Here is a 23,477-nt window from a genome sequence, read left to right as displayed (position 1 = left end):
ATGAGAGCCAAATGGGCTTGTTTACAAATCCCTCTGTCAAACTCATCAAAATGTACGCTTTGAATATTCATGTTGTTATATGTTGATCATAACTCAGTAAAGCTGTTTTAAAAAAACATATCTAGATGTAGGCAACATTAATAAACCAGGACAGGCCCTTTTTCTAAAAGGATGGAAGAATCTGCCCCTGGCAAAGTAACAGAGATAGTTTCCTCCCTGCAGATAGCTTATACAAATAAACTGAGTAATCCAGAATGGTGATCAATGGAAATATAGTCAAGCGAGAACTTTAAGACTTTTGGTCCTAGACCATTTTAAGCATCCAATAATCCTTGTCTCAGAAGTACAGAGCTAATGGTAGTATTGGCTTTTGACACTAAATTACAGCCATCCTTGATGAAGAAGCATAATTGACCAAATATACTCAGAATATCTGAGTATATTAGCTATAAATCTTAAATCACTCACCCTTCTTTTACATAACTGTATCTAGTGTCTGACAGGGAATAATCTAAATATACCTGTTTCAGAGAAAGTCAATATAGTAAATGACTAATATGCAATTTTAATAAGTAAATGACATTTTAGAACTAAAGCCATGGTATCTGAATTATTTTGATGTAAGTTTATTATAATTATTATTATTTTACTACCACCACAGTACTGCTGCTGCTACATTAATCTGTATTGTCATATCATTCCCATGAAAAATATCAATTTTCAATTACAATGCATATCAATACATTCAACCCATAGAAATACTGTTGAGAATCACATATTTCTGGATTCCCCGTAATATATAGCCTTAGGAAGAAATCTTTACAGTGATAGTAATCCCAATTATTGACTGGTATTTGTGTGCTAAGCACCATGATAAGTACTTTCATATGTAATCTCTTTTTATTCTTCATAACAGTTCTATGAGGGAGGCATTATTTACTCATATTTTATGTATGAGGAAGACTGAGACTCAGAGTTTATCTAATTTGCTTATGTCAGAGCCAGGATTGCAACATGAGTCTATATGACTCTAAGCCATACCCTTAACTCGGTGAGCAAGCAAGGCTTTTGAGTCTGAATGCTGCTGCCGTTTGTCCTGTTTTTTAAAAATAGACTTGTTCTGATTTTTCGCAGATCACAATAGTTCCTCCCAGGGTATGAACCCAAGACCTGAAATAAACGTTTATGCTCTAATTGCTAACAAGCTTAAGGCTCTACTTTCAGAAGGCATTCACCATTTGGAAGATGTATCTAATAAGTGGACCTGTATAACTGAATCTTCTTAAATATGTCAGATATTTCCAAACATCCCACTCATTGTGTTAATCTCCAGATTTATGTTTATTCTGATTTTACTTTATCATAAAGGTCAAAACATATATACAAGTAAAAGGATAACTCATTTCTTTCATTAAATAATAAATTATAAACCATTTGTCATGCTGTGAAAGGCTAGTCTATCACAGTGTGAATAAATTTAAAAGTTCAACATATGAAGGAAATCTGGAAGCAAGACTATTTAGATGAAGTAATAACAGTATTTGAAAATAATGGTAATAAATAAAGACCCATCACATTCTGAATAAATTAGCCAGTGTCTTGCTTGTCAGAAACCAGATGCTATCATGAACAGTTCCTTCTTCCTCAAACTCTCCATGATTATTCATGCTTGTAGACAAGTGACTGAACAAATTGTATGTTCAGTTATTAATGCTTCAATCCAACATCAGGAAGTAATTTTTGAGAAACAGTTTTAAATATTTGTATAGAGATGTGTCAACTGACAAAAATGTGCAGTCTAAAATTTGAGAATTATGTTTTATTCAGTGGGCTTACTGAGGACTTAAGCTGGGGATATAGCCTCCTGGATAGCTCTAAGGGACTGTTCCAAAGAGGTAAGGGAGGAGCCAGGGTATATAGGACTTTTTGCTAAGAAAAAAAAAAGAAAATGTAGTTGAACATCAAAAGATTATTGCTAATCACAAAAACAGACATCTCAAGTTAATGATTTTAGTGCTTTTCTGTGTACGGGAAGATGCAAGAGTCTGAGCTTATTGAAATTATTCCTTTGATATGCATCTTAACTGCCTTGGGCCACTATCCTGTTTTTCTCCATCCTGAATTCCCTTAAGGGTGCATCATCAGGGGCTGCTGCAGTGGCTAATGGCTTTATGGCTGCAACATCCTTTGTTTACTGAAATGGCTGGTGACATTCTTTATCCACAGATGTACATTTTTTTAAATATAAATTTTATTTATTTATTTTTGGCTGCATTGGGTCTCCCTTGCTGTGGGCGGGCTTTCTCTAGTTGCAGCAAGTGGGGGCTACTCTTCGTTAGGGTGCGCGGGCTTCTCACTGCAGTGGCTTCTCTTGTTGCAGAGCACAGGCTCTAGGTGCTCGGGCTTCAGTACTTGTAGCACGGTGGCTCAGTAGTTGTAGCTTGTGGGTTCTAGAGCACAGGCTCAGTAGTTGTGCACGGGCTTAGTTGCTCTGCAGCATGTGGGATCTTCCCGGACCAGGGATTGAACCCGTGTCCCCTGCATTGGCAGGCAGATTCTTAACCACTGCACCACAGGAAAGTCCCACAGATGTACTTTTAATAATTTTTCTTATCATGGGGCTAAAGAGAACTTTAGATATTCATTTGCTTATATTGTTCCATCATCTTTTTGTCTGCTGTACAGATCTGTATGACTTTACTAATGTTTCTTCCCCTCCTCACCCTCCCTCTAAGTTGGAAGCATCTCAACTTAAAGCATATGTACTGAAGTCTACTGTGTATCCATGGTTGTACTGGATATCTTCCACTTGCCCTACCTCCCATCATAGATCCATTCTCCACACTTCTTCACCCTGCTCTCTGCCCCAGATGGCTGACCTCCATGTCTTCTGGCTTCCAGCTGTTGAGCTAATGGGGAGCTCTGACAAGTTATGGGAAGGAGGGAGGTCAGGATATTTATCCCCCTGGATTCTTCCCTCAGAATTTTCTCGGTTTTGCTGTGTTCCTCTACTAAAGGTTAACACTGCTCTCCAGTAAGCCTTCTCTACACCACTCTCTTTCCAGCCCCCGGTCCCTTTAGTTCTAGGGGTGGCAACAGCTCTGCTTTTTGGTAGTGCAGGTTTACTACACCATCCTTATGGTTCTCTTACATCCCACCCATACCCTTGTAATTAATCTCATTGTAAGTAAAACCCCCTCAATTTATCCTCAGGGCTTGTTGGAACCCTGACTGTTACAAGGATACTACTTAAATGTATGATTTTTTAGTCAGACTACATTAACTGCTCTGTTCTGTTTCTTACTAGCTGTTAATTTGTGCAAATTGTTTAACTTCTCCAAGTCACCAGTTATTCCTTTATAAGATGGGGAAAATAATACTTACCTCATGGCATTGTTGTGAAGATTTCAGATTAGGCAATAAGGTTCAGAACAAAACCTGTTCGTTATAGGCACTCAGTTGATTCCGCCTATTAATTTTATTTTCCAGTACTATAATTTGCATATATGTGAATTTAATAAGTACTGCTTTATGTATGATGATAGTATAAAAGTTCTAGAGTTTGGGAGTAACATCAGCAAAATGGCAGAGTGGGCAGCTCTAATCTCCCATTCCTCCACAGAAACATTGAAAACAAGTAGAATCTGTACTTTGTTGAATAGAAGTGGCAAAAGCAGGCACCCTTGTCTTCTTCCTGACCTTAGGGGAAAAGCTTTCAGTCTTTCACCGTTGAATATGATGTTAGTTGGATTTTTTTCATATATAGCTTTTGCCACATTAAGGAAATTCTCTTCCACTTCTAGTTCATTGAGTGTTTTTATCATGGAATGGTGTTGAATTTTATTAAATGTTTTTTCTCCATCAATGGAGATGATTATAATTATGATTTTCCCTCCCTTCTATGAATGCAGTATATTATGTTGATTGATTTTCTCATATGTTTAACTATCGTTGCATTCCTAGTGTCAATTCCATTTAGTCATGGTGTATAATCCTTTCAATAGGCTCCTGAATTCAGTTTGCTAGTATTTTGTTGAAGTTTTTACATCAATATTCATCAGTGGTATTTGTAGTTTTCTTTTCTTGCAGTGTCTTGGTCTGGCTTTGGTAGAACAATAATGCTGATTTGTAGCATGAGTTAAGAAGTGTTCTCTCCTCTTCAGTTTGTTGGAAGGGTTTGAGAAGGATTGGTGTTAATTCTAGCCAGAGCAATTAGGCAAGAAAAAGAAATAAAAGGTATCAAAATTGAACATGTGTTAGTTTCCTAGGGCTGCCATTAACAATAACACAAACTGGGTGGCTTAATGCAACATAGTTCTAGACGCTAGAAGTCTGAAATCAAGGTGTCAGCCATGCTCCTTCTGAGGCTCTGGGTGGAATCTTTCTTTGCCTTTTCCAGCTTCTGGTGGTGGCCAGCAATCCTTACCACCCACAAAATGGTAGAAAATATTTGTAAAATATATATTCAATAAGGATTATTATCAGAATACAAAATCAACACACAAACATTAGTTATATTTCTATTCATTAACAACTCCTGTAACTCAACAACAAAAAGACAACCAAATTTTTAAGTGGGCAAATTTTTAGATATTTTAGACATTTCAGACATTTCTCTGAAGAAGGTATACAAACGGCCAATAAGCACATGAAAAATACCTGACATCATTAGTCATTAGAGAAACACAGATCAAAGCCACAGTGAGCTACCACTTCACACCCAAGTGTTGGCAAGAATGTGGAGAAATTGGAACCCTGGGGCACGGCTGGGGGGAATGTAAAGGGATGCAGCTTATGTAGGAAACAGTTTAATAGTTTAGTAATTCCTTCTAAATGTAAACATAGAATTACCATATTACCAGCAATTCCACTCCTAGGTAAATACCCAAAAGAATTGAAAACCTGGGCTCAAACAGAGACTTGTATGCCAGTGTTCCTAGCAGCATTATTTACAATGGCCAAAAGTGGAAACAACCCAAGTGTCCCTCAACAGATGAATGAACAAAATGTGGTATATACATATAATGTAATATTTTTCAGCCGTAAAAAAGGAGTGAAGTTCTGATACAAGCTACAACATGGATGAACCTTGAAAACAGTTTAAATAAGCCAGACACAAAAGGACAAATATTCTATGATTCCCCTTGTATAAAATATCTAAAATAGGCAAATTCATGGAGACAGAAAGTAAATTAGTGCCATTAGGGGCTGGCTGGGGGATGGGAGAATGGGAGTTTTTGCTTAATGGGTACAGAGTTTCTGTTTGGAATGATAAAGAAATTTGGAAATGACCAGTGGTAATGGTTATATAACATTGTGAATATACTTAATGCCACTGAATTGTACACCTAAAAATGGTTTAAATGGAAAATTTCATGTTATAAATTTTTATATCGATTTTTTTTAAGTTCTAGGGTTTGATGTCTTCAGGATACCCCACTGTCCCTAATTCATCTGAGCCCTACAATTTTTGGTCAAACAGTAGTGGAGGATCTTTCATGAGAGCTGTTCTGATCAGGTCTCATCTTTTTCCTCTGTGGGTATTAAAAACAAAAACAAAAACAAAACAGTGATTTCCAAGCAAGTAGCAGCTCTTCTTCTAAGCTGAAATCAGTGCACTGCAACTGGCACAGTCCTATTTTGAAAAGATTAAGAAAGCCATAGTTGAATACTGTGAGAAGAAAGCAGAGATGCCAATTCTAGTCAGTATGGTTACAGATTATCTTTACAAATTTTTATGATTTTTATGTCAAACCCATATTTGGACTTGGGAATTTTCTGTTTGCAAAATGGTAGGCACTGATTGTAATTTTTCTAGTTTTACATCTTCTGTTAAAACCTAGTAATAAAGTTAGACTGAAAATTCAGCAAATGAAAATATTAAATGAAATCAAGTATAGTTCAATAAAAGGAAAAGCTCTCAATATTGGATTTACAAGTAGCAAAATATTGAACAACTCGAGAGAATAAATGAACCACTTGTCTAGAACATGATAGTATTAAAATCACTCATTTGACATACAAATTAGGTCTAGAGTATTTTTGTAATACAAACATGAAGGAAGTACTCTACAATGACCAGATGTATTGAATGTATTATCTAAAATCACATAGAAAATGGAACAAATCTGAGAAATACTGCTTATTCATGTACCTGAAAAACTATATATAATCGGAAGATACATGATACTCTTTTAATTATGTATTCATTAACTATTTTTCCTGTAATTACAACTGATTAGCAACTTTTTGCTATGAGATGCCTTCTTTACAATTACCACTTCATAAGGCTTTTGTTTGGGGCCTAGCTCCCACATTAAATACATCAAAAACTTTTAGAATCTGCCATTTCTTATCTGGATAAAACATTGCTCCCCGCCAGAATAGGGCAAAAAGAGGAGGACTACAAAGATTTTAGTTTAATTAGGATTCCATGTAGAGGCTTCTTCATACCAGACTTAAGTCCTACTAAATCTCACTTGTCAGTTAATCTTTAATTCACCTTACCCTTCAGGTTAAATAAAGCAGTGAGGCATTATATAATCAAGCATATCCAGATATTTTGTGAACAAAGTTATGTCAGCATCAAGGAAATTTAGATAGTCTCAAGTGAGTGAAGTCCCTAGTCTCTGAAATGTATACTATTGTTACAAGGGTGGATCAGATTTTGTGCTGATCCTTGCTGCTGTATAGTCAAGTTTAGTTTGACAAGCCAAACAAATACAGATTGCATCTGTTGCTAGGGTTTATGGGAGTAGGAAGAACTCTGCATCAAAACAAGGATAAAGTCAATTCAGGCTTTGTGTCCCATTTATAAATTTATTTATTTTACTTTTTTTGTGTGTGGTACGCGGGCCTCTCACCGCTGTGGCCTCTCCCGTTGCGGAGCACAGGCTGCGGACGCACAGGCTCAGCAGCCACGGCTCACGGGCCCAGCCGCTCCGCGGCATGTGGGATCTTCCCGGACCGGGGCACGAACCCGTGTCCCCTGCATTGGCAGGCGGACTCTCAACCACTGAGCCACCAGGGAAGCCCCTTTGTGTCCCATTTAAATGAAAAACATGGCAAGGTCTCACTCTTGTCTTCTTGCAGAGATAATCATCTTTTTTGAAACTCACATGAGAAACTGCATCTTCAATTGCTAAACTAGAATTAGATTCCCTGGGCATACAAGGGAAACATGCTGAATTAATCTCAGAGAGCAAGTGTATAAATCTAAGAATTAAGGTTATAACTATTCAGATCAATAGGGAGAGGAGAGGTGGTCTACCATCCATATCATGGATTAAATGAACCCAGAGGAGAGTTCATTGTTATACCCTTGAGCAGATTACTCAGATTTAAAGGAAATTTTTATCTTTAGCATTAATCAAATATTATTTATGGGCAAACGTAGGATTTGTTTTGATACTCGTAGCAACCATTACTCACACTGCCCTACTACCAACCTAAGATCAAAGTTTCATATATCTCGGCTTGACAAAACATGATGGTGAATCCACCCCTTTCCTAGAAGTAACTTATGTTTAGCAAGAATGATGACTTAGCACAACAGCATGCTTTAAAGTGTTATTGGGCTATACTATTTTCTCCACTGTGGGAAAGTAATGTAGTAGGATCCAACTCTTGAGCTAGTGATGGGTCTCAGACAGGAAAATGGCCAACAACATTCACCAGAGCAAAATGAAACTCCAACTGGTGTTTACTTTCAGTGAGTCCTTTCAGCAGTACATCATAATGCTATGTTAGTCACTGAAACACATGAGACTTTAAAAATAATTACTCTCTATCTAGATTATATTTAGTGGTTATGAGACCACAAGGATTTCATCACTGATAGTGTATCACATCAAAAGATTATCTAAGAAAGAAATTGAAGGAATCTTTGCATTTCACTTTGACTTGTCAACACCCTTTGGAAAATATTAGGAACAGCTCATCTTACTCTTAAAATGCTATATTCTTGGCATGAAATCAGTGCTTTTCTTTTGTCATTGGAAGAAATCTGAGAACATAAGAGCCAGTTGCAGTAATAAGCCATGTGCGTTATTATTCTTTTCTTTAAAACAAAACAAAGCAAAACTGAAAAAACAAAAGAGCAAAACATAAATACTTCTGAATAACATTTGAGTCAGAAGCCTACACAAGAGATGATATTTGTGGCAATTCTGTGACTAAACATTGTGAGTAGCTGATGCTTTCTACCCTTGGCATGTAAAGATTAAATTTAAAATATGACATCTGTTTTCAAATGAAGATAATCAGGTTTATAATAAGCAAGGCATAACGTTGCAGCTATTTTTTAAAATAAGATAATACTCCATTTGTGTTCATTTACATTTCCCTGGAGGCCAAGGTTATTTGGCTTTCGGATGTTAGGTTGGAAGTTAATTTGTACTGCGGTAATAGAAGGCTTCCACCCTCTAGTCCCACCTCATTACTTCCTGGATCCCTTAACCAAGCTAAACCAAGTTTTGTGATACTGTGATGATCACTCATAGCCCTCCCTTACCTTTTGCCAGTCCCTTTTTCTCTCTCTAGCTGTCTTCTTCCTCTTTTTGCTCAAGCTTTTCCCCTAGCTTTTGGCCTCAGGCATCTGAGGTTATCCTACCCCAGGTGTGTGCTCAAAGGGGACCAAATGCCTCTGAAAACACTTTAAACCAATTCAGCATGTGTGTTATCCCTATAGTAAATTTCTCTAGCTCCAGATAGTATTTGCCTAGTTTGTCAGATTAATATAATACTTTTAACTACTTTGTATGAGATCGTCTACCTGTCAGAAAACATTTGGCCTCTTTATAGTTGTATCTTAAGCGTTTTGATAAAGAATAGGAAGTGAATCTCCTTTATAAGCTCCAAATATGCAAAGAATTCTTTCTTGGTCTTGTTAGACCTGTAAGTACTGGGTATGGTTAAACTTGGCTTTTTTCCTGACTTTTTCCTTGCCTTCTTGTCAGCAAATGTTTTGGTCTGTGGTTTTATATCAGATTATAAGGAAACATTTTAGATATTAATGCAACTTGAACACAGTAGACATCATACGAGGCTTAAAAGTAACAGTGAAAACTCTCCTATATAACTCTACATTTGTTAAGTGATGGAGGATAACTTACTTTAAAGGGTCCGTGAACTAAAACCTGTCCTGTAGATTCCCTATTCTCATAACCTTTCAAAAGTTGTATGAATTAAAAAGCAATGTAGGAGTTGTAGTAAAGGAAACTTAAAACACCTAATCCAGGCTTTGGTTTTTTAACATGTTTACTGGATGTATTATGTGTATAAGCAATTTTTTAAAAGTCAGAGGGAGCTCATTTCCAATTTTCAGGAAAAACTGCCAAGTCATCATCTGAATCTTGTGAGCTCTGGCACCTATATTCATGAACTGTCACAGGATGAAAGTTATTTGTCTTAATACCTGTTATTCTGTATACCTATCCTGCCCTCCACAGCTCACCATTTAATTCATTACTCCTTACCACAGGAATGTTTGTGACTGAATAAGAAACTAACCATAGTAACTCTCCCTCTTGACCTACAGAGTTTGGGACTTGGCTGTGATCCATCACAGCCCTAACTGTTTTGAATCTGAATTTTTATTTTATACATCCTTTTTAGAGCACAGTATACTGTGTGTAATTTGACCAGTGGCTTGGACACAGTTCTCAATTGTCTAGTGTAAACAGAAGTGGATAAATGATTGTTGCTGAAATTCTGGTCGCAAATATCGCAGATCAGAGGAAAATGTACTGCAAGGCTCATTAGAGCCCCTGATACATGATACTATTAGATGATGGCGTTTTATCAGAAGAGGCTTATCCTCTAATATTGATCTTGGGTGGCCTTGGCCTGCAGCAGCTTGAAGCAGGGTTTTGGTTCCCAGCCAGTGATTGAGGTCAGGTCACGGCAGTGAGCGCACGGAATCCTAGCCACTAGACCAGTGGTCAGTGACAGGGCCCTGGCCCTACGGCTTTGCAGACAAAGAATTCTCACAAAGATGGAAAGTAGTGAAACAAGTAAAATATTTATTAGGAAAAAAAGAAGTACAGTACATGTGGATAGACACAGGGGCGGGCTCAGAGAGTCACCCGCTCGTGGCAGTTTGAATCACTTTTTTTGTTTGTTTGTTTTGTTTTGTTTTTGTTTTTGTTTTTTTTGCCTGTGCTCCGCAACGGGAGAGGCCGCAGCAGTAAGAGGCCGGCGTACCGCCAAAAAAAAAAAAAAGACAAGGGGCATAATGAGGACAGAGAGAGTGGACTGTTTAAAAGCCCAGTCAGCCTTTCCACCAAGACCAGTGGGTGGGCCTTTCTATAATAAGAGGTGTGGGGGGTTTTTTTGTTGTTTGTTTTGTTTTTTTTTTGTTTGTTTGTTTTTTTTGCGGTACGCGGGCCTCTCACTGTTGTGGCCTCTCCCGTTGCGGAGCACAGGCTCCGGACGCGCAGGCTCAGCGGCCATGGCTCACGGGACCAGCCGCTCCGCGGCATGTGGGATCTTCCTGGACCGGGGCACAAACCCGTGTCCCCTGCATCGGCAGGCGGACTCTCAACCACTGCGCCACCAGGGAAGCCCTGAATCACTTTTATGCAGGTTTCCTTTGGCCAATCATTTTGATTTGCCTGGTTCAAAGTCCATATTTGGTATATCTCAGGATTTTCCCATGTGTGCGTGCACATCTCTTAGCTAAGAAGGATTCTACCGAAGAGGCCTATGGGTAGATTTGGCCACTTGACATCACTCACCTTTTGACCTCCAAGGAGGCTTTCTGTGCATGTATAGTTGGGGAGGCCTCCTGACTTCGAGAATGAGGAATTTTATGGTCTCGTTATTTGCTATCTGGGCAGGGCCCAGCCTCCTCTCTCAATTGTCCTGTTATTCCCATCTCGGAGCATCTGTCCACAGGGAACGAACTCAAACCATTTGCCCTGAGGGCCCATCTACCTCCTGCCTCAATATGAGCCAGTATGTTTTTATGTCATAAAAACAAACTTTTATGTCCTAGCTAAAATGTTTTCTCCTATTTCTTTAATGTCAACTTTTCAGAAAACATCCTCATAGCCATTCTTAAGAGAACTTACTTGAAAGTATAAGCTATTGTTAAACACTAAACTGTATATCTACAGAAATATCCCAATTTGCCATATGCATAAATACTAGGTCACTATCAACTATCATAAATTTTAAAATTAAGTGAATTAGCATAAAGGAAAATGTTTAATAGAGTTCATCACGAGTTTTAGAAGGTCTTTGAACTAATTAAAATTATATGTAAAGTGTTGTACATATGTGCTATATATATATTTTTAGAGAATAGGTTCATAAGCTTTCTTCTGATTGCCAAAAGTATATAAGACCCAGTAAACTGTAAGAGTCACAAGTATAAATTACTGCTCCAACATAAAGAGTTCACCATTAATACTGTAAAGCATTAGTTAAAGAGTTCACCATAAAGAGTTCACCATTAACACTGAAAAGCCCTACCTTAAATACCATTTGGGGACAACTCTGCTTTTTTAAGTTTGTATCTATACAATTTCAGGGTGTTGTAAATGGCTCTCCTATTAAAGGATCAATTGGGGAAAGGAAAGAGGAGAAAAGGAGGAAACTAGCTTGATAGTATTTACTATGAATCAAGCACTTACAGATATATCTAATTTAAAACTCCCAACAACACTTTAAGTGTACTATTCAAGTGTGTTGTTACAGATTTAACAGGTGAAGAAACTAATGCCAAAAAGGCTAAGTGACTTACCCAAGATCCCATGGCTAACCAGTGGTAGAACCCTGATTCAAACTCTGTATTGTCTAACTACGAAGTTCCCACACTTTCATCCATATCACCCAGCCTGTTTGATTGAAATAGTGGATTTTCTCACCTTCTTGACTGGTGGAACAAACTTTATGGAAAATTATTATTTGCCTTTGCTGTTGAATAGGTCTGAAATTCTCTCATCTCCACTTCCCAACTGTCTTCACTCAGATCACCAATATCTAGTGCCTGACCTCCTGTAACTTCCCACTGTCCTTGCCTGCAGCCTCCTTCCCCCAGTTCTACCCTACAACCAGTGAGGTTTTTTGGGGTTTTTTTGTTGTTGTTGTTTTTTCGGTACGCGGGCCTCTCACTGTTGTGGCCTTTCCCGTTGTGGAGCACAGGCTCCGGACGCGCAGGCTCAGCGGCCATGGCTCATGGGCCCAGCCGCTCCGCGGCATGTGGGATCCTCCTGGACTGGGGCACGAACCCGTGTCCCCTGCATTGGCAGGCGGACTCTCAACCACTGCGCCACCAGGGAAGCCCCCCAGTGAGGTTTTTGAAATGTCAATCTGGTCATTGTCAGAATGCCTCTATGACTTCCCATTGCCTTCAAAATAAAATTCAAACCTTCACCATGGTTTTTGAGGCCCTTCATGATCTGGACTCTGCTTTGTTTTCCAAGCTCACCCTCACTTAGATTCCAGCCATAATTAACTACTTGTAGTTCCTTATATGCTGTCTCTTTGTATTTGTCTCTATTTGAAGCATTCTTCTCATTTCTGTTCACCTAGGTAACTCCCATTTGTCCTGAAAAGCTGTTTATATAGCATTTCTTCATGGAACTCATTCTTAACTCCTCAAGTTTGGGACTAAGTACCCTTCCCAAGTGCTCATAGAAAATCTTTTACTTACTCTTATAGTGGCATTGGGACCACTATCATATACAGAGTGTCTGTATGCATTAGATACAAACCCATCCTTCGTTTAGGGATACACAGCACCATGTAGGGGCACAAAGTTTGGAAAGGAGAGGATGGGCCTACATTTCATGCTCCACTTACCTCTTTTCTGGGTTCTCTCATATAAGGCACAATTTGTACAACCTTAAATGATGGCTCTGCGTAGCATTTATCAAATGGCATTGTAATCGCCTATCCACTTACCTGCATCTCCTACTAAGCTCCAAGCTCACTGAGGACAGGGATTATATTGTATTCATTGTACCCACAGCCCCTAGCATAGTGCCTTTCAAGTAACAAGCATTCAATAAATATTTGATGGTTGAATTAATGACTAAGTTAAGAATGAACACCTGAAAAATAATAGTTTGCAGTAGTCAATGCACTTATAGAAATTGGTAAAAAGAAAAAGAAAATAAAAGAAAAAATGCTAATATCAACTACTAGTTTAAGACAAACATTGAGTGCCTACATGATGGAAACGATTATGAGGAAACAGAAATGAGAAAGACAGTCCCTTGCCCTTATAAAACTTGCAATCTAGTTAAGAATATAAGACTGATACAACTGATTAAAATTCAAAGTGGAATGTGTCATGTGCTATGAGATTTATAGTTAAAGTTCTAGAATATCACTGAGAAGGAAGGAGTTTCTACCAGTTAACAGAAGGATTCCTAAAGCTTCCTGGAGAAGGTGATAGTAGACCTAGACCTTGTATTATTGGTAGGATTTCAGTAAGAAAAAGTGTTGGGAGGAGGGCCATAGTCAGGAGGCAGCATTCTCGGCAAAGGAAATAACACAGGCTGATTGGAAAGCACAGGGCTTCTCTGAAGAGCATTTTAGCTACAGATAAGGCTGGAAAGATAGGGGGAGCTTTTTGTTACAGAGGGCCTTAAATGCTATGCTAGGGAGTTTACATTTTAGGAGTGGGGAGCTATTAAAGGTTTTAAAGAAGGAAAGTGACACTATCAGCTGTATTTTAGAAAGTCATTTGGAAAATTACTTTTAAAGTGTCTCCCATCTCTTTTGCCCTTGATCCCAATGAAATCGAAATTTTAAAACACCAAGAACCAGAGACCAGTTAAAGAATTTCACTCTGCCTATATTCCCAATCTATTTCAGTGCCAGATTCTTTCCAGATTCTAACTCTAGTTGACCTTCTGTCTCAAGCTTGCAATCTCCCATTGTCTAGTTTCTAAGCCCCCAGTGTCAGCAAAGCTCATGCGGCTGCCGGAAGAAGATGACACCTAGGGGTTTGTCTGAGACTGATAGCCAAAGCTCTGCAACTTTCAAAAGGAGACTCAAGAAACGGCCTCACTGCTTTTATTATATGATTCAAAGCATCTGGTAATATCCTGTCATTATCTTCTCTTACGTTTATTTGGGATACTAAAGGACAACCTTCTTTCTCATTAACCTTTAACTTAAATACAAATATATGTATTTATATAAAGAATAGGCAAGTGTAAGTCTAAATTGAAGAATTTCTTTTGTCGTTCTCAAAATTCGAAGAAACTTTAGACTTAATATTATCAAGATGAAACTTTGAATAAGAGCTTTTAGGTACGTACTACAAATTGTTCTTACTGACTGTGGATAAACAAGCTATTCCTTGTAAGGGATCCACAGATCTTGACTCATCTTGCTTAAGGGCACTAGCCCTAGGAAGGAAAATATCTCTACACAGCAGTTACTGGAGTCTCAGGATTTCCTAAGTGTCTTCCATAATGTTACCATGTAGGCCACAGAGTGATAGGTAAAAGGGAAAGGGAAAAACTAAAAATGCAAGAACCACTTAGGAACTAATTCAAGAGTAATTGGGGTCTAAAATGGAGTAGGAGCAGAGGAATAGAAAAAGAGGGAATGGATCCAAGACAAATCACAGAACTAACACAGCTTTGTGCCTAACTGAATAATATAGAGCCAAAGGCCTTTTTTTTTTTTTAACTCAAAGATCACCTTAAAGTTTCCAGCTTTGGTTTTGGGGGGAGGTTGCTGATACCTTTAACAGAGATAAGAAAGAGAAAAATAAAGTAAATTTGGAGAGAATGTAATGAATTTTGGACATACTCTGTTTGAGGTGCTAATGGGACATCAGTATAAAAAATGTCAGTCAAGCATTTAGAGGTTCAGACTGGAATTCAAAGGGGAGTTAAAACTAGATGGTATATATAGAATCCTTCCACTTATAAACAGTTAGTCTTCTACAATACAGAACAAAAAGATGTAGGGTTTTTCTTAAACGTATGGATACCAAGGGAGGAAGGAGGGGGTAGGATGAATTGGGAGATAGGAATTGGCATATATACACTACTATGTATAAAATAGATAACTAATGAAAACCTACTGCATAGCACAGGGAACTCTACTCAATGTTCTGTGGTGACCTAAATGGGAAAGAAATCCAAAAAAGAGGGGATATATTTATACATATAGCTGATTCACTTTGCTGTACAGCAGAAACTAACACAACATTGTAAAGCAACTGTACTCCAGTAAAAATTAATTTTAAAAAAGATGTAGGGTTTTTCTTTACCATAACTAAATTTAAAAACTTATAAATGTATTATTTTAGGAAAGGAAACAAATTCCAGGTGGTAACCTGAACAAGAGATTGTCGAAAGACCATTAAAAGATACAACTTACATTTGTTTCAAAAAACTGTAAAAATCCATTGTCTCCATTACAAAATAGCTTATAAATAAGAAAAGTTTGCTTTAGTGCCAGTGATTGGTAGAGGAGATCAACAAAAAAAACAAGAGATCAAAGGAAAATGGAAGAGAAAGGAAAGGAAAATATCATTTGGACATGTGAGGAAAAAAATATCTGTTATTGAGATGTAAACAAAGCAAACAATGGAGCAGAAGTTGCATTGACTTATGCTGACATCATGTGACTTTGGGAAATATTTATTTTCCTTGCCGTTTCTATTTAAAATGTATACTTTAAAACATGAAAATTATTTTCCTTTCCTTTACTCCTCATGGGATTTTGTTAGAATTATATGTAAGACGGTAAAATAGAAGAGACAAAGAAGAGAACTTTATAATTGCACATGAAAATATTAACTTCTCTTTTTCTCATATACCCCTTGAGTGGCCCACATACCACTAAAAATTACCGAACTCATTGAGAGAATAGCACTGCAACTTACTAAAAAATAATCATGGAGGCCAAGAATAGAAGGTGAAACTTTCACTGCATTATCTTCATATTCTTCATCTGCTACAGTTCCTTAACTGTGGAAATGGACTGAGGACATCGTCTCTGATCTGACTGCTCTGTGGCCTTCTATATTGAAATTATCACACAAAGTTTATTATTTCTATATTTATAAACTTCATCATTACTTTTTTGTATAAATGTTTTTTATATTGATAACTTTCAAAGACTTTTTTAAAATGTCTTTTAAATTTTAAACACATTGAGTTAGTGCGCTACAATTATGTATATGTCCCCTTATATAACACAAACTATAAAAAATGTTTTTTAAGATGAAATCTTTACATTATCCCATTTCTTAATCCCCAAAGATTAGTTCCAAGAATAGAAGACTAATATACACCATATGGATTCTGAATATCCCAGACACCATTAGGATAGTTATCTCTCAAATAAACATGGACCAGAACGCTTAGACCATATAATGTCTGTTTTTGTAAACTCTCCCATTTTTTTTCTTACTGCATAATTAACCATATTCCAGTATATAACATGCTAGAGTAATACCCTGGAATTACCTGTTTTGCTCCTTACTTGTCACAAGTGCCTTTGGTAAGGTGTAAGATGATTACTGGCCTTGTGTTCACCTTCTTGGTTTTGCCTTCCAGCTGATCACCAAAATCAAGCCAATTAATATATCCATCACTTCACCATTTTTCTTCTTTTTTTTTCTTAGCAAATTTCAAGTATACAATGAGGTATTGTTATACTTGCTATATATAGTAACTAGTCACCATGCTGTACATTAGATCTCCAGAACTTGTTCGTCTTGCACAACTGAAACTTTGTACCCTTTGACCAACATCTGCCCATGTCCTCCCATTGACCCCCCTCACCCCTGGCAACCACCATTCTACCTCTGCTTCTATGAACTTGACTATTTTTGATTCCACATTTAAGTGAAATCATATTTGTTTTTATGTTTTATGTTTTTATGTCTCTGGCTTATTTCATTTAGCATATGTCCTCCAGGTTCACCCATGTATCACAAATGGCAGGATTTCCTTTTTTAAGGTTGACTAATAATCCATTGTATATATACACAACATTTTCTTGATCCATTACCTGTCAATGGCCATTTAGGTTGTTTCTTTTTTTTTTATTGAAGTATAGTTGATTTACCATGTTGTTAATTACTGCTGTACAGCAAAGTGATTCAGTTAAACATATATATACATTCTTTTTTTTTAATATTCTTTTCCATTATGGTTTATCATAGGATATTGAGTATAGTTCTCTATGCTATACAGTAGGACCTTGTTGTTTATCCATTCTATATATAAAAGCTTACATCTACTAACGCCAACCTCCCAGTCCATCCCTGTCCCAAACCCCTCCCCCTTGGCAACCACCAGTCTGTTCTCTATGTTCATGATTCTGTTTCTGTTTCATAGATAGGTTCATTTGTGTCATATTTTAGATTCCACATATAAGTGATATCATATATTTTTCTTTCTCTTTCTGACTTCACTTAGTATGATAATCTCTAGTTGCTTCTATGTTGCTGCAAATGGCCTTATTTTGTTCCTTTTTATGGCTGAGTAGTATTCCATTGTATATATGTACCACATCTTCTTTATCCATTCATCCATTGATGGACACTTAGGTTGTTTCCATGTCTTGCCTATTGTGAATAGTGCTGCTATGAACATAGGGGTACATGTAGGTTGTTTCTATATCTTGGCTATTGTAAATAGTGCTGCAATGAACATGGGAATACAGATGCCTCTTCAAGATCCAGATTTCATTTCCTTTGGATATATACCCAGAAGTGGGATTTCTGGGTCATATGGTAATTCTGTTTTTAGTTTTGGAGGAACGTCCATACTGTTTTCCATAATAGCTGCAACAATTTACATTCCCACCAACAAAGTGCAAGGGTTTTCTTATGTAGTTTGTTTATAAAAATAAACATATGTAGTACTCTTAAGAAAATAAATGTCAGTGTGTTAATTATAAAATATCTGGGTACAGAAAACTAGCAGGAGACAGAATACTTTTCTTAGTTATGGGAGGAACATAATAAGGAACAAAACAAAAAATGACATTTTAAAATTATTTTATAATTGAGGGAAGAGATCAGTGGAGTATTAGTTAAATCATTTCTACCTCTTTCCTGCTAATCCTTGTCACAGCTCTTATGTTTCTAATTGGGATCACTGAGTTGGGCAGTTAAAATGATCAAGACATTGATTAATGACTCCAGAAATCTCTTAAATAATCAGGACAAGACAGGCCTTGAGTTATATTTAAGGCCACACTGTACTCCAGATGGAGAAATCACCCCATATCTTACTTCTCATCTCAAATATGTTTATCTGAGTTGTCCAGCCAAACTCTTAGAAATAGGTACATAATATGCATAAAGTATCAGCCTAGATCCAATCACACGGTGCCAGAAATATTAAATGTGCCCCATATTTTCAGCATTCCAGAGAATCAAGAGGACACAAAACTAGCACAGCATCAGCTTCACATCCATAAAACCAAGAAAATGAAATTGCTACAGTTGCTCATGACAGGTTAATTGCCAGTTCCCTTATTCAGTTTCATACCCAACCAAAAGTGATATTTCACTTTTGAAATATTACCCCAAATTTAGCATTATTTGTCAGGGAAAGGAATGGACAAATAAATGGAAGAGAGAGACTTCTCAGCTTGAGCTTCACCAGGGAGTTGGTCAATTCATGCCCATTGTCCAGTCCCTAATATGAACTTAAAACTCACAAGGCCAGTTAATTGTTTGCAATGTGCTTAATTGTCTGCAATGTGCTCCTTGCAGAATCTTGAGGAGCCCAGTTTTTTTTTTTTTTAACATCTTTATTGGAGTATAACTGCTTTACAACAAAGTGAATCAGTTACACATATGTTCCCATATCTCTTCCCTCTTGCGTCTTGAGGAGCCCAGTTTTCTTAGCTTCCTGCTGCTACTATAGGTTCCACCCAAAACTGTGTCCTAGGAGACCCAGTAAGAAACAACATGATCCTGGTCTGTGCCCCTCACAAATCTTACCTGTTCTCAGATTTAATTTCTTGACCTTAGTTAACATGCACTACTTTGTGGCAGTTCACAAATCCCTTTCCTCCACTCATTCTCCTGCTACAGTAGAACTTGACTTCCTCTAGACAAACATGCCAGCCTCTCAGTCCAGTTTAGATGCAAGATAAAGAGAGAAAACAAGATGGAGTGGCACCCACAAGAGCCTGCCACTTTCAGACAGTGATGATTTGAGGTGTGCCTACCCAAGCCCTAGAAACGAGTACCACCACCAGATCCCGCTAACCAGAGGAATGACAAAAATGCCAGAGCTTTTCCCTCTCCAAATGGGAGTACTTCCCACAAGAAATGCAGCTGCCTCTGTAGTCTGTGATTCCCAAAATTCTATCCCAGCAAATACCAGATTCTGCCAACTCCATGTAGGATGTTGCCTGCTAGATCTCAACTGGTTGTGCAGTTTGAGGAGCCCCATTGTCTCCAGGCAGGACTTGGTCTTACAAATTCCAGCCCCACAACATGGCAGCCTCTTTTAGTGCAAAGTGACTTGCTCTCCACACAGTACTATACTTATAAAAATTACAGTTTGAAGTCCCAGACAAACCTGACCAGCAAATTAATCTCATTATGTAATAAAGCAATCCTCAATCTGGCTACACAATAGAATCACCTAGAATATAGGTGAAAAAAAAACAAAAATGTTGCTGGAGCTTCATCCCAAGAAACTCTACTTCTTACTGGTGTGGAGTGGGCCTGGGTATCAGTGTTTTACTGAAAGCACCTAGATGATTCTGATGGCTTCATAACACTGGTCCAATATGATATCTTGCCACTTCCACCAAGGATATCATTCAGTAAGTCTAGGTTTATGATTTCTGTTTGAAGTCAGGCCTCTCCCAAAGCTGCAGTTGTAGTCTACACCAGACGCTTCATCACCAAAGTCCAGTACCCTGTCTATTCACTCAGTAAAGCTGCCAGTTCCAGATGGAAAGTAAAAGATGGATGAAACCCTGAACTCTGTGTGCCTGGTTCTCCTCTGTTCCACCATATATCTTCTCCATAAGTGACATGGCTTTTTTCACACAGTGGATTCATAGCCCTTTCTTTCCTCCCTAACCTGTCAAGCTATAGACTCAGAGAGCACTACCTGGTCAGTGTAACGACAGTGACCATCACTTCTGGGTTCTCATTCCCTCCAGGTATTACTAATGAAAGAGGAATGGGGAAAGGGCAACAGCCCCCTAACCCCTGTTAAATTCAGGAGTACCTGAACTTTTGTTTTTGTAATAGCCATACTGCTTAATATTGTTTGCTACTGTCTCCTCCACTGAACTGTAAGCACTGCAAAAACTGAAACAGTGCCTGGTACTTAGTAGGAATTCAGTGAAATGTTTGATTGATAAGTGAATGAACAAATGAATGAATAGATGGAGAAGAGCTCTTTCCATGGTAGGAGTGGAAAGATGCTGTCATGGCTTCACTGTTAGGGGCCAATATGTAAAATGGATAATTGGAACCACAAGCAGAGGATTGGAGGAGCAGAACTCATAATCTTAACCTGAAAATTCAGCACTTGCTCTTTTTCTTTACTTAGGCACAGGCTTGCTTCATTTCCAGGCACCTGAACATTTGCCATCTCCTTGTATTCCATTTCTGCTTTTCTTCTTAGACCTCCCACATCGCAGCAGCCTGATTGTTCTAAAATGCTCTGTTCTGCCTGCTTTGCCTTCACCATTTTCCAGCTCAGTAGCAGCCTACTTGTTATGTCCCTCCTTACAATAACAGTGGGAGCTCTTTCCAGCTGTACAGCATAGTTTAAGAGAGATTAGGTAAATGTACAGTAAGTCCTTTCTTACTCATTTTCTGACTTCTGTAGTGTTTTGAAAGTACTGAACGCTAAGACTGCTTATCCACAAGCCCTTTTGAGTAATGATATGTTTATCTTAGAATTTCGACCTAAATGGTAATCGTATTGCTGCATGTGGGAGAATGAAGCCAAGATGTTTCAGTAATCATATAGTACCAGAGACTGTGCTGCCTGCACATGTGACTTGGGACAGGTGAATCTGGTGCCTCTGTTCTTAAGGACTGGTTGAAAGAGAAATAAGCAAGAAGCACAGGATGAAGATCAGCTCACTTTGCACTCTAGCTCACTTGATACCTTTTGAAATACAGTACACTATTTCTCTTCAACATTAATTACTATTAAGGATATCCTCAGTGGCTCTAAAAGAGCTTATACTCTAAAACATGAACAGCATTTGAATCTCTCTTAAGGCATTGCAGAGAATGGTGAAAAAGTTAAGTGGGGTCAGCAGTACTGAGTTCCTTTTCTGTTAGTTGTTTTGAAAATTGCTAAGATCTGAGTCCAACAACATCTATGGGTTGGCCAAAAAGTTCCTTCGGTTTTTAAGTAAAAATAAAAGACACATTTTTCATTTTCACCAAGAACTTTATTGAACAATGTATTCACCCTTTTGTTCCACTACCTTCTGCCATTTTTCAGGCAACTTTATAATTCCATCGTCCCAAAACTTTTTATCTTTTTGAGCAAAGAACTGTTCAGAACTGGTCCAGGTGCCTTTTACAGTCTTCCAGGGAATTGAAATTTTTTCCTTTAAGAGAATTTTGTAAAGACCGAAATAAATGGAAATCCGAAAGTGCAATGTCTGGTGAATACGGTGGATGAAGCAGAACTTCTCAGCCAAGCTGCAACAAGTTTTGCATGGTCATCAAAGAAACATGCAGTCTTGCATTATCCTGATGGAAGATTATGCGTTTTCTGTTGACTAGTTCTGGATGCTTTTCGTTGAGTACTGCTTTCAGTTGGTCTAATGGGGAGCAGTACTTTTTGGAATTAATCGTTTGTTTTTCTGGAAGGAGTTCATAATAGAGGACTCCCTTCCAATCCCACCAGATACAAAACATCACCTTCTCTGGATGAAGACCGGCCTTTGGTGTGGTTGGTGGTGGTTCATTTCGGTTGCCCCACAATCTCTTCCATTCCACATTATTGTACAGTATCCACTTTTCATCACCCATCACAATTTGTTTTAAAAACAGAACATTTTCATACGTTTCAGCAGAGAATCGCATGCGGAAATACGGTCAAGAAGGTTTTTTTCACTTAACTTAATGTAGAACCTAAACATCAAAGCGATTCACATAACCAAGCTGGTGCAGATGATTTTCAACGCTTGATTTGGATATTTTGAGTATGTCAGCTATATCCCTCATGGTATAATGCTCAGTGTTCTCAATTAATGTCTCGATTTGATTGCTATCAACTTCAACCGGTCTACCCAACCGTGGAACATCGTCCAGTGAGAAATCTCCAGCACGAAACTTCGCAAACTACTTTTGACACGTTCGATCAGTCACAGCATCTTCTCCATATGCTGCACAAATCTTTTTTTGCGTTTCAGTTGCGTTTTTAACCTTTCTTGAAATAATAAAGCATAATATGCCGAAAATGTTGCTTTTTTCTTCCATCTTCAATATTAAAATGGCTACACAAAAATTCACCAGTTTTGATGTTTTTTTTTTAATGCACGCTTCTATGACAGCTGTCACAGTACAGTCTAACAAAATTGTTTCAAGTGACATTAAAAGCAACTAAGTTCTACTAGAGTCATCTTATGGAAAAAGACCGAATGAACTTTTTGGCCAACCCAATATTTCACCTACTTACTGATAAAGATATCTTTGGGCTTAAGATAGTATTTTTCAAAATATTGTCCACAGACCTGCTTTAGAATCATCTAATGGTGTTTGTTGAAAAATAAAAACAAAAACAAAAAACACATTCCTGAGCCGCAGCTCAATAAACAGAATCTCTGAGTGAGGCCTTGAAGTTATCCTGACCAAACCACTCAGCTGATTCTTTTGAACCCATAAAGTCTAGACTGCTGGCTTGAGACTTCACCAATATTAAGCTTCAAATACTCCCAAGAGGCAATAGCATTGTGAGCAGGTATTAGTCATTTTTCTTGAAGGATTCTGGGATCAGGTTATGATAAAGTAATTGAGAAAAACGTGAGGACACAAACACCCAAGGGGGAGGAATAGGACACCACCTATAGACAGAGAATGGCCAGAGAGCTAAAGAAAACTTTCTTTACTTTACCTCTACTTCTTTACCCTTTTGCCCTTGGGTATTTGTCCTTTACCATAGTTTAGTTGAGACCAATAGGCATATATTGAGCCCCTGCCATGTGCCGGGCACTAGGGACTATACTAGCCAAAGCAATCTACAGATTCTATGCAATCCCTATCAAACTACCGATGGCATTTTTCACAGAACTAGAACAAAAAATTGCACAATTTTTTTGTATGGAAACACAAAAGACCCCAAATAGCCAAAGCAATCTTGAGAAAGAAAAACGGAGCTGGAGGAATCAGGCTCCCTGACTTCAGACTATACTACAGAGCTACAGTAATCAAGAAAGTGTGGTACTGACACAAAAACAGAAATATAGATCAATGGAACAGGATAGAAAGCCTAGAGATAAACCCACGCACATATGGTCACCTTATCTTTGATAAAGGAGGCAAG

At 37.9% G+C, this 23,477-nt stretch overlaps 1 protein-coding gene across 2 annotated transcripts in view; it reads left to right on the top strand.

Moving 5' to 3' along the window:
* The window catches only part of TBCK (TBC1 domain containing kinase), a 240,719-nt gene that overhangs the window by 213,742 nt on the left and 3,500 nt on the right, over window positions 1–23,477 (top strand). The window lies entirely within an intron of this gene.

This window comes from Physeter macrocephalus, chromosome 7, assembly GCF_002837175.3.
Source record: "Physeter macrocephalus isolate SW-GA chromosome 7, ASM283717v5, whole genome shotgun sequence".
Lineage (NCBI taxonomy): Eukaryota > Metazoa > Chordata > Mammalia > Artiodactyla > Physeteridae > Physeter > Physeter macrocephalus.
Note: the sequence above shows the minus strand (reverse complement) of the source record. Positions and strands in the feature narration are given on the sequence as shown.